The sequence below is a fragment of the Schistocerca nitens genome, chromosome 10 (assembly GCF_023898315.1).
Source record: "Schistocerca nitens isolate TAMUIC-IGC-003100 chromosome 10, iqSchNite1.1, whole genome shotgun sequence".
NCBI lineage: Eukaryota > Metazoa > Arthropoda > Insecta > Orthoptera > Acrididae > Schistocerca > Schistocerca nitens.
Genome location: NC_064623.1, coordinates 87,308,295 through 87,326,175, shown reverse-complemented (window position 1 = coordinate 87,326,175; position 17,881 = coordinate 87,308,295). Strand labels below are relative to the sequence as shown.

At 43.5% G+C, this 17,881-nt stretch overlaps 1 non-coding gene across 1 annotated transcript; it reads left to right on the top strand.

Moving 5' to 3' along the window:
• Positions 1–1,099: 1,099 nt before the first annotated feature.
• Positions 1,100–1,174, top strand: Trnat-ugu (transfer RNA threonine (anticodon UGU)). The gene has a single exon. It is a non-coding gene; the product is annotated as a tRNA-Thr (tRNA).
• The last annotated feature ends 16,707 nt before the right edge of the window (positions 1,175–17,881 follow it).

The following is a 17,881-nucleotide window of genomic DNA, read 5'->3' as shown; positions in this document are numbered from 1 at the left end:
TTGTGACGGCGCCACTCACGGGAACAAGTTGAACTAAGTTTGAAAACAAGCGGGAAAAGTGGATCTACACACTGCGGAATGAAAACAGCATTTTTACAAAAATAGTGTGCATTTCTTTTGGAGTGACCCTCGTAAACACAAAGACAAAAGAACGATGCACCACGGAAGAATTATCCAAATGGGATAAAAATCGGTAGTATATGAATATATGAATGTGGTATCTGTTCTATTCAGACGTGTCCGAAAGAGCAGATACCATTTGTGATCTTGTGATGAAATTACAGTGAAATCGAGACCATTAGCTGCTTACAGGCGTTGAAAATAGGTGCGCCAACTGGGACACGAACCCGGGGTCTCCTGCTTACATGGTAGACGCTCTGAGCCATTGAGGACACAGAGGATAGTGCGCCTGCAGGGACTTGTGTCTGGCATGCTCCCCGTGAGACCCACATTTACAACTTACTGAACACACTCATTTGTAGTGCCCCTACCCACTACACACATAACTCACGGTAGTCAGTATACAGATCCCCATAAGAGTTCGAGCAATGTGAGTGCACCCTCACTGAATAAGATCATTGGCCGGTAAGTCATATCTACATGAAGATGGTATCTGTTGGCCGGCCGCGGTGGTCTAGCGGTTCTGGCGCTGCAGTCCGGAACCGCGGGACTGCTATGGTCGCAGGTTCGAATCCTGCCTCGGGCATGGGTGTGTGTGGTGTCCTTAGGTTAGTTAGGTTTAAGTAGTTCTAAGTTCTAGGGGACTTATGACCTAAGATGTTGAGTCCCATAGTGCTCAGAGCCATTTGAACCATTTTGGTATCTGTTCTTTTGGACATGTCGGGGCGAACATTTTCATCGTGTCTGAAAGAACAGATACCATCTCCATATAGATAAGACTTACCAGCCAATGATCTTCTTCAGTGCGGATGCACTCATATTGCTCAAACTCTCACGGGAATCGGTAGATTGATTGCCGCGGATAATGAGAATAGTCGGCAGGAGCACTACAAATGTAGTGAGTGGACAGTAAGTAGTAAATGTGGGTCTCACGGGGAGCGTGCCACAAATAAGTCCCTGTAGTCGCACTGTCTGCTGTGTCGCCGATGGCTCAGTCGGAGAGAGCGTCTGCCGTGTAAGCAGGAGATCCCGGGTTCGAGTCCCGGTCGGGGCACAAATTTTCAACTGTCCCCGTTGATATTTATCAAGGCCTGTAAGCAGCTAATGGTCTCGATTTCATTGTAATTTCAAGATCAGTAGTTGCGATGTACATTTACAGACAAACAAATAATCATAATTAAAAAAAAAGTGTGATTTATTCAAAAGAACAATTTGAGAAAGTCAATAATGCGTCGGTCCACCTCTGGTCCATATCTAAACAGTTATTCGGCTTGAAATTGACTGAAAGATTTGTTGGATGTCGTCCTGAGGGATATCGTGCCTGTCCAACTAGTGCATTATATCGTCAAAAACCTGACTTGGTTCGAGGACCTTCTCCATAATGCTCTAAACGTTCACGGTTGGGAAAAGATTCAGCGACCTTGCTGGTCAAAGTAGGGTTTGGCAAGTACGAAGACAAGCTATAAAAAAATGGTTCCCCAGGCTCCTAGTTGTTGGGCAGTATGGCGGTCGACAGTTAGGTTGGTACCGCGCTGTAGTCCAGGGGGTCTCGAGACATGTCTTCGGCCTGGAATGCCATTGACTGGAGCAGAATTAGTGGTGAGTTCCACTTCGAACTGAGCACCACGACCAGCGAAGGCATGTCTGGAGACAACTAGGACAGCAGCTGGATACCAACCCGAATGTCGCCCGTCATACGTCCCGACAACTAGCGGTGATAGTCTGGGGTGCCATTCCTTTTCATAGCAGGACCCCTTTGACCGACTTCTGCAGCACCCTTACAGCACAGCGGTACGTCGCCGATATTGTGCGTCCCGTTTTGTTACCCTTCGTTATAAGCCACCCTGGATTTACATTCCAGCAAGATAATGCACGGCCGCAGAGAGGGAGAGTTTCTACTGCTTGTTTTCGTGCTTGCCAAACCCTACTTTGGCCAGCAAGGTCGCTGCATGTCTCCCCAGTTGAGAACGCTGCGAGCATTATGGGCAGGGCCTTCAAACCAGCTCCGGTTTTTGACGATCTACTGCGCGAATTGGTCAGCATTTGGCACGATATTCGCCAGGAAAACTTCCAGCGACTATGTGAATGAATGCCGACCAGAATAACTGGTTTCCTAAGGGCCAGAGCTTGTAAGTAGGCTGTTTAGGTTTTTTTGTTGGTAACGCCACGTAGCGCTCTTTATGAAAATCACTGTGCTGTGTGCAGTCTGTGGCTGGTTGGACTCATTGTTGGAATATTCGCTTGTGTAGTGTTGGGCAGTTGGATGTGAACAGCGTGTAGCGTTGTGCAGTTGGAGGTGAGCCGCCAGCAGTGGTGGATTTGGGGAGAGAGGTGGCAGAGTTTTGAGCGGACGATCTGGACGTGTGTCCGCCAGAAAAAGGAAATTTGTTTAATTGGATCTCACGCAATAAGCGTCAAACGAAAAAACTACAAAGAACGAAACTTGCCTAGCTTGAAGGGGGAAATCAGATGGCGCTATGGTTGGCCCGCTTGATGGCGCTGCCATAGGTCAAACGGATATCAACTGCGGTTTTTTTTAAATAGAAAACCGAATTTTTAATTACATTTTCGTGTAGTACGTAAAGAAATATGAATGTTTTAGTTGGACCACTTTTTTCGCTTTGTGATAGATGGCGCTGTAATAGTCACAAACATATGTCTCACAATTTTAGACGAACAATTGGTAACAGGTAGGCTTTTTAAATTAAAATACAGAACGTAGGTACGTTTGAACATTTTATTTCGGTTGTTCCAATGTGATACATGTACCTTTGTGAACTTATTTCTGAGAACGCATGCTGTTACAGCGTGATTTCCTATAAATACCACATTAATGCAATAAATGCTCAAAATGATGTCCGTCAACCTCAATGCAATTGGCAATACGTGTAACGGCATTCCTCTCAGCAGCTAGTAGTTCGCCTTCCGTAATGTTCGCACATGCACTGACAATGCGCTGACACATGTTGTCAGGCGTTGTCGGTGGATCACGATAGCAAATATCCTTCAACTTTCCCCACAGAAAGAAATCCGGGGACGTCAGATCCGGTGAACGAGCGGGCCATGGTATAGTGCTTCGACGACCAATCCGCCTGTCATGGAATATGCTATTCAATACCGCTTCGACCGTAAGCAAGATATGTGCCGGACATCCATCATGTTCGAAGTACATCACCAATCTGTCATGCAGTAACATCGGTAGAACATTACGTAGGAAATCAGCATACATTGCACCATTTAGATTGCCATCGATAAAATGGGGGCCAATTATCCTTCCTCCCATAATGCCGCACCGTACATTAACCCGCCAAGGTCACTGATGTTCCACTTGTCGCAGCCATCGTGGATTTTCCGTTGCCCAATAGTGCATATTATGCCGGTTTACATTACCGCTATTGGTGAGGGACGCTTCGTCGCTAGATAGAACGCGAGCAAAAAATCTGTCATCGTCCCGTAATTTCTGTTGTGCCCCGTGGCAGAACTGTACAAGACGTTCAAAGTCATCGCCATGCAGTTCCTGGTGCATAGAAATATGGTACGGGTGCAATCGATGTTGATGTAGCATTCTCAACACCGACGTTTTTGAGAGTCCCGATTCTCGCGCAATTTGTCTGCTACTGATGTGCGGATTAGCCGCGACAACAGGTAAAACACCTACTTAAGCATCATCACCTTTTCGCAATTGGTAAACGGTCCATTCTAACACGGGTAATGTACCACGAAGCAAATGCCGTCCGCACTGGCGGAATGTTACGTGATACCACGTACTTATACGTTTGTGACTATTACAGCGCCATCTATCACAAAGTGAGAAAAGTGGTCCAACTAAAACATTCATATTTCTTTACGAACTACACGAAAATGTAATAAAATGGGGGTTCCTATTTGAAAAGAAAGGCAGTTGATGTCCGTTTGACGTATGGGAGCGCCATCTAGCGGGCCAACCATAGCGCCATCTGGTTTCCCCCTTCAAGCTAGACAAGTTTCGTTCTTTGTAGATTTTCGTTTGACGCTTATTTCGTGAGATATTTGACCCGGTCACGATCATTCGACCACCCTTTCGAACGTTATTAAGATAAATATATTGTGTGTCAGTTTAGTGATGATCGGAATAAGTAAGGAGAGAATTGTCTGAGTACGTTCAGTTTTATTGAGCTGTCTTTGTATCAAATAACGTGGAAGTTTACCAGCACAATATTTCATAATTTTTCTAAGGGGACGTTTCAAGCTCAACCAATGCGTTATTGATTTACTCAATTTGTGAATCTCTTAGCCACTAATGAATAATACAATTTTTTCTGACATTGTAATCATTTGTTTGTCAGTACACGTACATCACAGCAACCGATTTTCGACCCATTCGGATAGTTTGTTCGTGCTGCGTCGGTTTCTCTATTTTTATTTCACTTTTTTCCACGTGCATTCCGAGCATCATGCAGAGTGCTTCCACTATTTTGTGGATCGCAAACGGCCTCGCTCCGACAACTGTATTGCCTTTGATTCATTACTGACGACAGTGTACATTTACACACATTGCGAGGTTTGCCATATCAGCCACAAGTTGACAGGGCACATCCTTCCCCCCTCTACCCTATACGAATGTACGAGGTGCATTCAAGTTCTAAGGTCTCCGATTTTTTGTCTCCGGACTGGAAAGAGATAGAAACATGCGCATTGTTTTAAAATGAGGCCGCGTTCGTTGTCAATACGTCCCAGAGATGGCAGCACCCTACGGCAGATGGAATTTTACCGCCAACGGCGAGAATGAGAACTGTTTTAAATACTTAAAATGGCGACGTTTTCCTTACTTGAACAGCGTGCAATCATTCGTTTTCTGAATTTGCGTGGTGTGAAACCAATTGAAATTCATCGACAGTTGAAGGAGACATGTGGTGATGGAGTTATGGATGTGTCGAAAGTGCGTTCGTGGGTGCGACAGTTTAATGAAGGCAGAACATGGTGTGACAACAAACCGAAGCAACCTCGGGCTCGCACAAGCCGGTCTGACGACACGATCGAGAAAGTGGAGAGAATTGTTTTTGGGGATCGCCGAATGACTGTTGAACAGATCGCCTCCAGAGTTGGCATTTCTGTGGGTTCTGTGCACACAATCCTGCATGACGACCTGAAAATGCGAAAAGTGTCATCCAGGTAGGTGCCACGAATGCTGACGGACGACCACACGGCTGCCTGTGTGGCATGTTGCCAAGCAATGTTGACGCGCAACGACAGCACGAATGGGACTTTCTTTTCGTCGCTTGTGACAATGGATGAGACGTGGATGCCATTTTTCAATCCAGAAACAAAGCGCCAGTCAGCTCAATGGAGGCACACAGATCCACTGCCACCAAAAAAAATTCGGGTAACCGCCAGTGCTGAAAAAATGATGGTGTCCATGTTCTGGGACAGCGAGGGCGTAATCCTTACTCATTGCGTTCCAAAGGGCACTACGGTAACAGGTGCATCCTACGAAAATGTTTTGAAGAACAAATTCCTTCCTGCACTGCAACAAAAACGTCCCGGAAGGGCTGCGCGTGTGCTGTTTCACCGAGACAACGCATCCGCACATCGAGCTAACGTTACGCAACAGTTTCTTCGTGATAAAAACTTTGAAGTGATTCCTCATGCTCCCTACTCACCTGACCTGGCTCCTAGTGACGTTTGGCTTTTCCAACAATGAAAGACACTCTCCGTGGCCGCACATTCACCAGCCGTGCTGCTATTGCCTCAGCGATTTTCCAGTGGTCAAAACAGACTCCTAAAGAAGCCTTCGCCGCTGCCATGGAATCATGGCGTCAGCGTTGTGAAAAATGTGTACGTCTGCAGGGCGATTACGTCGAGAAGTGACGCCAGTTTCATCGATTTCGGGTGAGTAGTTAATTAGAAAAAAAATCGGCCTTAGAACTTGAATGCACCTCGTATAAAAGGTCTCCGCTCTGAAGTAGAAGAGGGAACTCGTGGAAGTGTTTGTACTGCAGGTCGTTGACTACAGCGATGCTATCGTCCTGCAAGGCTGTTCTCAAGGAACAGCTGACAGCGCTTGCACCATCTGATGAGCACCTCCGCACGAAACGTCCGTGACGTTCATCTCAGACTAGATACAGAGTTCCCCTGTAGCCCCGTAATGAGACTCTAGAGGGAGTGGAACACGTCACAGAAACAACTACACGTAATACAAGTTTACTGAGAAACTTGATCAGATCCTAACAAGGGAAGAACCCACCTCAGACGGCTACATCGGAATGAAAATGATTTACAAATACGCAGACACTGGGCATTAGCGAAACATCGCATGTTTACTTCATGACGCACGTAACTCGCAAGTATGCTTTTGTGACGTCTTTCAGGTTAACAGTTTTTTTATAATTAACTATTAAGCCTCTAGTTTAATTAAGTAGGGGAACTCGAAGCAGAGCTGGAGAGCAGGGTACGACAGGTTTGTGCTCATTTGCAGACTGGAGGGTGCTGCAGCCAATTCTACACTCCGTTCATCAAGAAAATAAACGTAATGTAAACAAACACAAACGCGATTATTGCTCAGCAGCCGTAGGTCCGGAACACTGATGTTGTTCTGTACTTGGAAGTAGATCCAACTTGTCTGTTAGATATTTTATTAGTACGGTCATGTAAATGAAACTTAAAGACATTCTGATGCATTAACAGCCATCGACGTTTTTCTTAAACACACTCTAGCCACGTAATTTTTATTTCAAAACTCTTCTACAGTCACAGTGTTAGAAAGCACTACTTGTGCTCTGATTGTCTCGCTGTCCACGTGTACTGAGAAAATGGATGACACTGCTTCGTGCTTCGTAGTGAAAACCACGCGGGGAACAGCGTTAATAGCGAGAATCAAGTTGTTCTTACTGTTATTCACAATGTTACAGAGAAAAATGAGCTTTGACGTAATAAATATAACAAACTGTAATACAGCTGTTATCTTGGCGTAAGCGGTAGCCTGGTAGTCTGATAATCGCATGGGTTAGTGGGCAATGGTTCGTAACCCATTTGCGATCAACAATTTGTTTTGTTACATTTGACTACCTAAATCATTTAATATGAAATTTATCAATATGTGATAATTAAGTCATACTTCACTATTTTTTTCAAGCAAACTGCAAGTCTTTTTGTTTCTGATTACACTACTGGTCATTAAAATTGCTACACCAAGAAGAAATGTACATGATAAACGGGTATTCATTGGACAAAAGTATCATGTTCAAATGTGTGTGAGAAATCTTATGGGACTTAACTACTAAGGTCATCAATCCCTAAACTTACACACTACTTAACCTAAATTATCCTTTGGACAAACACACACACCCATGCCCGAGGGAGGACTCGAACCTCCGCCGCGACCAGCCGCACAGTCCATGACTGCAGCGCCTTTGGCCGCTCGGCTAATCCCGCGCGGCAAATGTATTACACTACATGTGATTACATTTTCACGCAATGTCGGTGCATAGATCCTGAGAAATCAGTACCCAGAGCAACCACCTCTGGCCGTAATTACGGCCTGGATACGCCTGGACATTGAGTCAAACAGAGCTTGGATGGCGTGTACAGGTACAGCTGCCCGTGCAGCTTCAACACGATGCTACAGTTCATCAAGAGTAGCGACTGGCGTATTGTGACGAGCCAGTTGCTCGGCCACCATTGACCAGACGTTTTCAATTGCTGAGAGTTCTGGAGAACGTGCTGGCCGGGACAGCAGTCGAACATTTTCTGTATCCAGAAAGGCCCGTACAGGAAATGCAGCATGCGGTCGTGCATTATCCTGTTGATATGTAGGGTTTCGCAGGGATCGAATGAAGGGTAGAGCCACGGGTCGAAACACATCTGAAATGTAACGTCCACTGTTCATAATGCCGTCAATGCGAACAAGAGGTGACCGAGACGTGTAACCAATGGCACCCCATACCATCACTACGGGTGATACGACAGTATATTGATGACGAATACACACTTCCAATGTGCGTTGACCGCGATGTCGCCAGACGCGGATGCGACCATCATGATGCTGTAAACAGAACCTGGATTCATCCGTGCACCCAGGTTCGTCGTTGCGTACACCATCTCGGGCGCTCCTGTCTGTGATGTAGCATCAAGGGTAACCGCAGCCATGGTCTCCGAGCTGATAGTCCATGCTGCTGCAAACGTCGTCGAACTGTACGTGCGGATGGTTGTTGTCATGCAAACGTTTCCATCTGTTGACTCAGGGATCGAGACGTGGGTGCAGTTCCGTTACAGCCATGCGGAAAGGTGCCTGTCATCTCGACTTTTAGTGATACGAGGCCTTTGGGATCCAGCACGGCGTTCCGTATTACCCTCCTGAACCCACCGATTCCATATTCTGCTAACAGTCATTGGATCTCGACCAACGCGAGCAGCAATGTCGCGATACGATAAACCGCAATCGCGATAGGCTACAATCCGGCCTTTAACAAAGTCGGAAACGTGATGGTACGCATTATCCTCCTTACACTTGGCACCACAACAACGTTTCACCAGGCAACACCGGTCAACTGATGTTTGTGTATGAGAAATCGGTTGGAAACTTTCCTCATGTCAGCACGTTGTAGGTGTCGCCACCGGCGCCAACCTTGTGTGAATGCTCTGAAAAGCTAATCATTTGCATATCACAGCATCTTCTTCCTGTCGGTTAAATTTCGCGTGTGTAGCACGTCATCTTCGTGCTGTAGCAACTTTAATGTCCAGTACTGTACATACAACACGCAGAATTTGAAAAATATGTAAAAATCTGCCAACCGGTTGCATAGGTCTTCTATATACCTTGACCAGGTTTCGTCACCTCTAAGGGTGACTTCATCAGAAGGTAAGGTTCAAAAATGGTTCAAATGGCTCTGAGCACTATGGGACTTAACATCTGTGGTCATCAGTCCCCTAGAACTTAGAACTACTTAAACCTAACTAACCTAATGACATCACACACATCCATGCCCGAAGCAGGATTCGAACCTGCAACCGTAGCAGTCGCGCGGTTCCGGACTGCGCGCCTAGAACCGCTAGACCACCGCGGCCGGCAGAAGGTAAGGTAATTGCATGAAGAACATATCGTCAAAGATGTACAGTGATTTAAGAGTTGAGTTGCTCAAGTCATACGTTAAAATATAAGACATAATGTTCTTCAAAAAGTCAAACATTAAAACATAAGTAACACCTGTGTCCCTTATTATCGCTGATTCGATGTACGCGTAACGCACAGGATAAAACGTATCCTCAATATCGTACTTGACTGTACCACAGGCTGATTGGCTTCTGCTCCACGTGGAACGAAATCTGATGGGGTTCCACCAAACGCGAAAGAATACATAGTGCAATGTTTACGTGAGGTTTATTCTTATGACGAATGGAGTATAGTGACATGTAGCTTTATAGCTCTGAATAGAAGGCAAGGAACAGCAGCCATTTTAGCTTAATTTGGAGTGCGACTTGTAAATGGTTTTCGTTCACATTTCCAGTTGCGTTTTTAAAACTTTTTGGCGAATTTCAACGCAAGTTAAGCCCTTACTTAACTCTTCATTGTGCACCCTTAAGTAACAAGTAAAGTGCATGCCACTCCCTACCCGTCAATTACACAATACGTTTAAAACCATCAGTTACTGTGCCTCATAACAGTTATTAACCTGAGTGTGCTCCTCGCATGGGGTGGGACGTGTCAAAATGGGATACTTTCGTATTCTGGCCTGTCGCTTTTTGATTTCAGATTATATCCTTCTTTTTACCTTTACATTCCCCTATGTTATGAATCTACATTATAAAGACAAATAGACAGCAATGGGATTTTAAATCAATGTGACTGGCAGTTTCAGCCGATTTATCTTTTCGAACGGTATTTTTCAAAGTACCGTGGGAAACATGTGTTGGTAAAGCCAAGAATCGACAAATCAGACCGGAAATTTGGAAATTTGTGGTAAGTTCCTATGGGACCAAACTGCTGAGGTCCTCTAGGGCGCTACAGTCATGGACTGTGCGGCTGGTCCCGTCGGAGGTTCAAGTCCTCCCTCAGGCATGGTTGTGTGTGTCTGTCCTTAGGATAATTTAGGTTAAGTAGTGTGTAAGCTTAGGGACTGATGACCTTAGCAGTTAAGTCCCATAAGATTTCACACACATTTGAACATTTTTCGTCGGTCCCTAGGCCTACCCACCACTTACTATAACTTAAACTAACCTATGTTAAGGACAACACACACACCCATGCCCGCACGAGGACTCGAACCTCCGAGGGGAAGCCGCGCGAACCGTGGCAAGGCGCCTTGGACCATGCGGCTGCAGCGCGCGGCTCATACGTTGGGTTATATTACGAGGTGACTTTTTATACTTTTAAGAAATGTCTTCTGGCGTTCCCTTAGTTTAGCAAAAACTTTTAAACATTATGTATCCCGTTCTGCCCCGGGTTCTCCTACATGAATAGACTGCAGCTCCGATCTTACGTTCACTGGCATGCGAGGATAAGTATAGCCCTCTCAGCAGCTTCAGTCATCTGCCAAATTGGACGCCACAGTAAAATGCCTATTATACTGTAGAATGATTGAACAGAAAATGGATGAGTACCAGTGGAATACATATGATGCGTTATGAATAACAGTGGGACAGACACGCAGACATGCTAGCGATCCTATAGTAGGTCTGTTTTCACGGACATACGCAAGGAGCCCTAAAAAGGAGCGAATTCCGAAAGCTTTTTGCTCTGTTTCAAAAGCCTGTGCTAACAGCACTTGAGGAAAAAAGTCAGTGATTCAGCTTGTGTCAGAACACTGAGGAATATACACTTCAATGCTAAAACCTCTTGTAGAGTTCCTCAGGATAGACAGACATTAAAAACTATAAAAACAGACAGACAACAAGATCCCATATCGCTAAACCTATTCTGAGCATTCGTAGAGTTTATTTTCTTGTGATCCAGCTGCGAAAAAGGAGAAGGAATCTGGATTGCTGGGACATATTGTAACGTATATGCCACTTCTATGTAACGCAGTTACAGGCAATATTGCCTATGTTCGTCTGTGAAACTGGACACGATAAGCAACGTGAGCTATCAGTAATCGGAATCTGACCTGTGTAACACTGTGTTCGTGTTGTATGAGTGTCAGTTTCACTGTCATTTAAGCCTTCAGCAGACCGTTACATGAAAAACTTAAAACTAACATTTGGGTAAGTAAAACTTAGGGCCAAAACAGAGACACTGACACGCCACAACATGTCATGTACTCTAGACCAGTAAACTTCGTTGCACAAGTCAGATTCTGTATCATTTGAAAATTCTTGTTCCAAAATGCAGTCAGATAGAAATTCTTCCAATCCATCTATGGCATACAGCAAACCAGTGCTTAACAGTATTGGTTGAAAACAATCTTGGTTGCAATTTTAGTTTTTTGTTTTTCAACTATCCGTTTCACCTTATTTAGGCATCTTCAGGTTGATCTTAATTTGGTATTTCTTAGAACGATCCTTTAGACAGTGTAGCCAAAGGACATCGTCGAATACATCAGGCCAACATCGCCTTCGTTAAACTCTGCCCCATCTTATTCTGTTACTCGCACCTGTGAACGGGAACGCGTTATGCGGATCTTGGAGTCACTCACGTCCATCTAGGAAGTTTTTACTGAGTTTAACGAAGGCGATGTCGGCTTGATGTACTCGACCATGTCCTTTAGCTACACAGTCTAAAGAATAGTTCTAAGAAATACCACATTAAGATCAACCTGAAGATATCTGAATAAGGTGAAACGCGTAGTTGAAAAACGAAAAACTAAAATTGCAACCGAGACTGTTTTCAACCAATACTGCAATCAGATATCTTATCCAAATGTTAGTTTTCAGTTTTTCATGCAACGATCTGTTGAGGGCTTAAATGACAGTCAAATTGACACTCATCCAGTCTGCATACAGTGTTATGCAGCTTAGATTCCATTTACTGATAGCTCAGGGTAAGAAACTACGATGCCACAATAAGCTTCTGAGAGTCACTGAGACGAGAGTGAAGCATTTACTTTTTTTCCTTTAGCTCGACGCAGCTGGCCACAAAGTAGGTCAAGGCCAAAGGCATTAAGCGGGAGTTCGTCGCCCAGCCTAGGACGCTGTTACCAGTTCACCTTTTTTTGTGTGTGTACCTCCAGCCGACGGGTCGTAAAGACGTCACAGCCCTCGCTGATGCGTTCCTTTAGAGAGAGAAAGAGGTGGACTACCTTGTGAAACGAAGTGCTCGCTGTTGCCTCCACGGAAAAAAAAATCCTCTGTCCTTCCACTTTTAAATAATAAACAATACTCATTGTGGTATCATTAGCTTCATAAAAGAATCCTATCTCTCGTCGTTCAAAGTGTTCTTTTTTTTCTGAACACGAGTGTACATCATAAATTTATGAGACTTATAAAGGTCTCTCGAACCATCCAGTTTCGTATTAATTCACTAACCTTTCGTTGTTCGACCCCTAAACATATTTCCAAGCTCCAGCGGACGATAAAAATAAAACTTGTTTTTTTTTTCTCATAAAATTACCTCCCATCTCCTCTACAAAATTATTCATGCTATAAGCTTTGCAGATTAAAATGACCAAATCAGTCTAATAAAGTGGTACAATTTAAACCGGTTGCATTGAAAGAAAGTTACGAATTTCAATAAAACTCTCACAATACGCGGTCGTCCCCCTGAGGCACGGTGGTCTTTCGGCGCGTTACGGTTCGCGATCAGATAGTCAACAGCGTGGTCAGTATTGAAAGGCCTGACACATTTTCCCCGTGATCAGCCGTTTCATCGAAAGAACAAAACACAGTTCTGTAGTCACATAACAGACGCATGTTTTAACCCATAATACAACTTGTAAAATGTCGTGCGCAATTGTTGGCTCGGTGATTACAAGTTGCGATTGTGACCGACAATTTCGTGATTGTGTAAAGACAGCCTACACAAATCTGCATCTACACCTAAATCTATTGTCTGCACTGTGAAGAGCGTGGCGGAGAGTACCTTCAATGCACCACGTGTTCAAATTCACGGAAGAAGCGAGTGACGAATGACTCCTCCCTACGATTTTACCTGCACCATCTTTACTGTACAGGTACGTAGGCGGCTGAAGGACATTAGCTGTTCTTGCCCTGAAAGACATAAGACCATTTGAAGAGTAGAAGAGAGAAATCTTTTAAGTGACAAATCTCACATCTGTCAGGAGAATCAAAAAATTATTTATTGGTATCCGTTTTTGTACATAACTTATTTTTATAAAAAAAACTGAGAAGGTATTCTGGTACTACAGAATTATTCTGCTCACCTCATCGCAGCAATTAATAGTTAAATAAGTCGGAAATTAAATAATTTATTAACAATTTTCTAGGTGGCATAGCAGGGAAATGACTGACTCTAAGTGCGATTAAGAAAGTTTTTGTTTCAAGTGCCGTTACAATGGAGACACTGCGTTCTACAATTGCAAGAAATGAGCCCTCGGGCACTATTTTTAAATATAATTAACCTGGTACCGACACTGCTAGGAGAGCCTTCATCAGAATTGGAAACAATTAAAGTGGCTTTATAACACAGTCACGGAGTTATAGGGTAAGACATTTTTATATAAAGAGTGCAAGTACTGAATAACAGTAAAAGACAGAGGCAGTACTTAAATGTCCCATATAAAATAATTAACACGCCAAAAGGGCTTTAGTCACAAAATATTTAAGATGGAATAAATAAGATGGGCTGCTCGTACCTGTACAGCCACAGGATGCAACGTTCTTTTTATGATAACACACGTGCAGATATACAGTAGTGTTGTTTTCATTAGTAGAAATGTAGTCAAGAAAACCATTTCTCACAGATTTCAGATTTTTTACGGGAGAATAACAAAATTAAATCAGCACTGACTTCTGTTTCTTACATAACTACATTCTCGGGATTAGATTGTCCAAAATTTACTGTAGATCTTCCTGTGCTACTCAGGAAGAAATGACAATGTCGCTACCATGTTTTTCTGTCTGGCAACTGATATTAACGTGGCTGGTCTTTCGGATGAATTACGGCATTACATACAACAACCGTTATCTTTACTCTTTTGAAGAAATTGACATTTTTCCTTTCTTCTTCTTCAGAGTAAGAATTTTTAAATAGCTATTTATTATTGTAAACAGTGTATTTGATTTTTACCTTTTTGACTGTTTTAAAACCCATATTACCTCCTTCCATTACAAATACTTTTTATTGATACAAACAAAAGCGAACCTGCACTCTGATCACTACACAAACAATGCGTCAACTAAATGGAGGAGACCTTAAAACGTGGCTCTTGGAACTCACGAGAGAAGTAGTTCTGTTGGCACGAAGACCAAGCGCCATCTATTAATGAATATTTGAGATATTTTTCCATGATTTGCAGCGTGGATCAAGTCTAGCGACATGCGACAGAATACGAAAGAATACAACAGCACACAAAACACATTTTGTGAAAAAATGGGACTTCGAATGTTCGACATTTTCGCTCTTCATTAGTATCCAGCAGTGTCCAGAGAATGCGACTAGCTAACTGTGCTGGGAGCAGGAATCGCGTAGCCAGCAATAAAATAGTTAAACATGTAATCGTTCTTCTGTGAACTGAATCAAAGGACACTTCAAAATTTCGGCACAGTAAAGGAAGACAGAGGCTGCACATTATTGCAGACGAGTGTTCGAGGTTTGCAAGCTGGAGTTTCGCGTTCTTGAGACGTGTCAGATGGTGTAAGAGATTTCGCAGTTATCTCACAGCTCTCGTTGAGAAACGTGAGCTCTCTCATGCAGTTGGATTCACGTGACGTAATTCTGGTCTGCATTGTTCACTAGGGAGAACAGGCGGTTTCTTTCTAGAGCCCTGTCTGTGGTATATGAGCCCATTTTTCTCACAACTCTGATGCCATACACAGCTATAACGCCAAGTTGCAGCACTGCACTCTGCCCGAGGACACAGTAGCAGAGCAGTGCTGCCGACTGCCGCTTCCACTTTTGCACAAACACAGAATTTCATACGGATGATTGTCCGTAAGCTATGCTAGCATAGTACCAAATAATTGAAATAAGAAATTATTACTAGATTATATAGTCAAACAATTAAAAGAATGAGAAACAGTAGTTCTCGACATAAAAACTGCTCAGATAAAGTTTTATGCCTCCTTCATGGCTTACATATGGATTTATCTGTTTTTCGGAAGCCCCTTTCTGCTACTAAATTTCCCGAGTTGTATCTTCTTCTTCTTCAGCCTTTCACAGATTAGACTTTTAGAATCGTTCTAGCCTAGTTCCGTCTTTTAATCGGCCGTCCTATGTCCCTCTTTCCTTTGGGTTTTCTTTTGAATCCATGTTTCCTCGGCCGTGCGGTTGTAGCCGCGTAGTTTGAGGCGCGTTGTCACAGTTTGTGCGGCTCCCCCTGTCAGAGGTTTGAGTCCTCCCTCGCGATTGGTGTGAGTGTTGTCCTTAGCGTAAGTTACATTGTGTGTAAGCCTAGGGACCGATGACCTCAGTAGTTTGGTCCCATAGGAACTTATCACAAATTTCCAATTTTCCATATTTCCTCCATTCGACCGAGATGATCCTTCCAGTTTTGTTTATGTTCTTCCGTTTCCCGGCTTACTGCAAAAATATTAAGTTCTCGTCTAATATTTTCGTTAAAATCCTGTCCAACATGGTGCAGCTTTGACTGCTCGTAAAAATTTCATTTCTTCCGCTTGAACACAGGTAAAATCTTTCCTCTTCATAACCCAGCATATACTGGCACACACTAAAACAGATACAGCCAGCGCCTTATAGAACTTCATTTGACGAGTCTCTTCAAGTATTTTTTAATGTTCTGTTTATTGTGTCACATATACTTTCATGTCTCTGATCTTCACCAACAGCAATCTAGCTCTCTAGGTAATCGAAGTGCTTGTTCCCGAATCTGATATTCTATTACATTCTTCCTTCTTATTGGGTACTTCCCATGGAATGCCATTGTCTTGATTTTATTGATTGCTATCTTTAAAATATACAGTTATTTATGTTTAATTAACATGAAAAAGTGCAGACGGCCCTGCATCAGTGTATTGCTGAAACTAAAACTATGTTTGCGCTGGGCATGGTGGTCTAGCGGTTCTAGGCGCGCAGTCCGGACCCGCGCGACTGCTACGGTCGCAGGTTCGAATCCTGCCTCGGACATGGATGTGTGTGATGTCCTTAGGTTAGTTATGTTTAAATAGTTCTAAGTTCTAGGGGACTGATGACCTCAGATGTTAAGTCCCATAGTGCTCAGAGCCATTTGAACCATTTTTTGCGCTGGGCATGTTAATGCTAAACAAGAGGCTATAATGTTTAAAAGAGTAAACCGCCATGTGAGTGTGTATTGCTATATTTATCTGTTGTACTGTCCAGATTTCGGCTTTTATGTCATTCACAAGTACACTGCTAAAAGTTGTTAGACCATTAACAGATATGACATGACAACTTTTAGCAGCGTACCTGAGAATAGCATAAAAGCCAAAACGATAAATCTACTAATACATAGTCAAATTGTGGTTTACTCTTTTAAACAGCGCGTGACTGTGGCTTAGCTTTTTCAAGAAGCTAGAAGTTACAGAGTAAAATCAAGAGCAGTTAGCTAAAAATAAAAGTAAATAGACAACTACGAAAACGTGTTAGAGAAATAAATTGCTATTTTGTACAGGTCAGGTATCAATAAAATCTTATTAGTAGAGATATAAAAGTATTATCATGTAACTGTACACTGTTTGTAGTCTCTGCCTGTTGAGTGGATGGGGTTCTGTAATTGGATACTTTAATTGAATAAATGAATTTGGCCCTGCATTAAGAAATGCCTCTGACAGCTAAATCAAACAATGATCATGATGAATTCCGTTTATGTCCTGCAAATAATAATACCTCACACGTGATGAATAACAATAACTGAAATCAATGACTAATGCCTTGGCAAACTTCGATAAAGGTTCTGGAATGGTAATTCAAAGTTAATGAGCATCTGAACGAAATATTTACAGTAGCGGAGGTAGTACTGTGACCGCCACAGGTTGGTACACAGAGACAGAAAATATTGCAGAAGGATTTGAATGTGCATGTATAGTCGGAATCGGAACCATGTTGAACTTCTAACTGCAAATGAGTCTTCGAAATGAGGACTGGAATATGCTATACTATTGGCCATTAAAATTGCTACACCACGAAGATGCCGTGCGACAGACGCTAAATTTAACCGACAGGAAGGAGATGCTATTATATGCAAATGGTTAACTTTTCTGAGCATTTACACAAGGTCGGCGCCGGTGGCGACACCTACAACGTGCTGACATGAGGAAAGTTTCCAACCGATTTCTCATACACAAACAGCAGTTGACCGGCGTTGCCTGGTGAAACGTTGTTGTGATGCCTCGTGTAAGGAGGAGAAATGCGTACCATCACGTTTCCGACTTTGATAAAGGTCGGATTGCAGCCTATTGCGACTGTGGTTTATCGTATCGCGACATTGCTGCTCGCGTTGGTCGAGATCCAATGACTGTTAGCAGAATATGGAATCGGTGGGTTCAAGAGGGTAATACGGAATGCCGTGCTGGATCCCAAAGGCCTCGTATCACTAGCAGTCGAGATGACAGGCATCTTATCCGCATGGCTATAACGGAACGTGCAGCCACGTCTCGATCCCTGAGTCAACAGTTGGGGACGTTTGCAAGACAACAACCATCTGCACGAACAGTTCGATGACGTTTGCAGCAGCATGGACTATCAGCTCGGAGACCA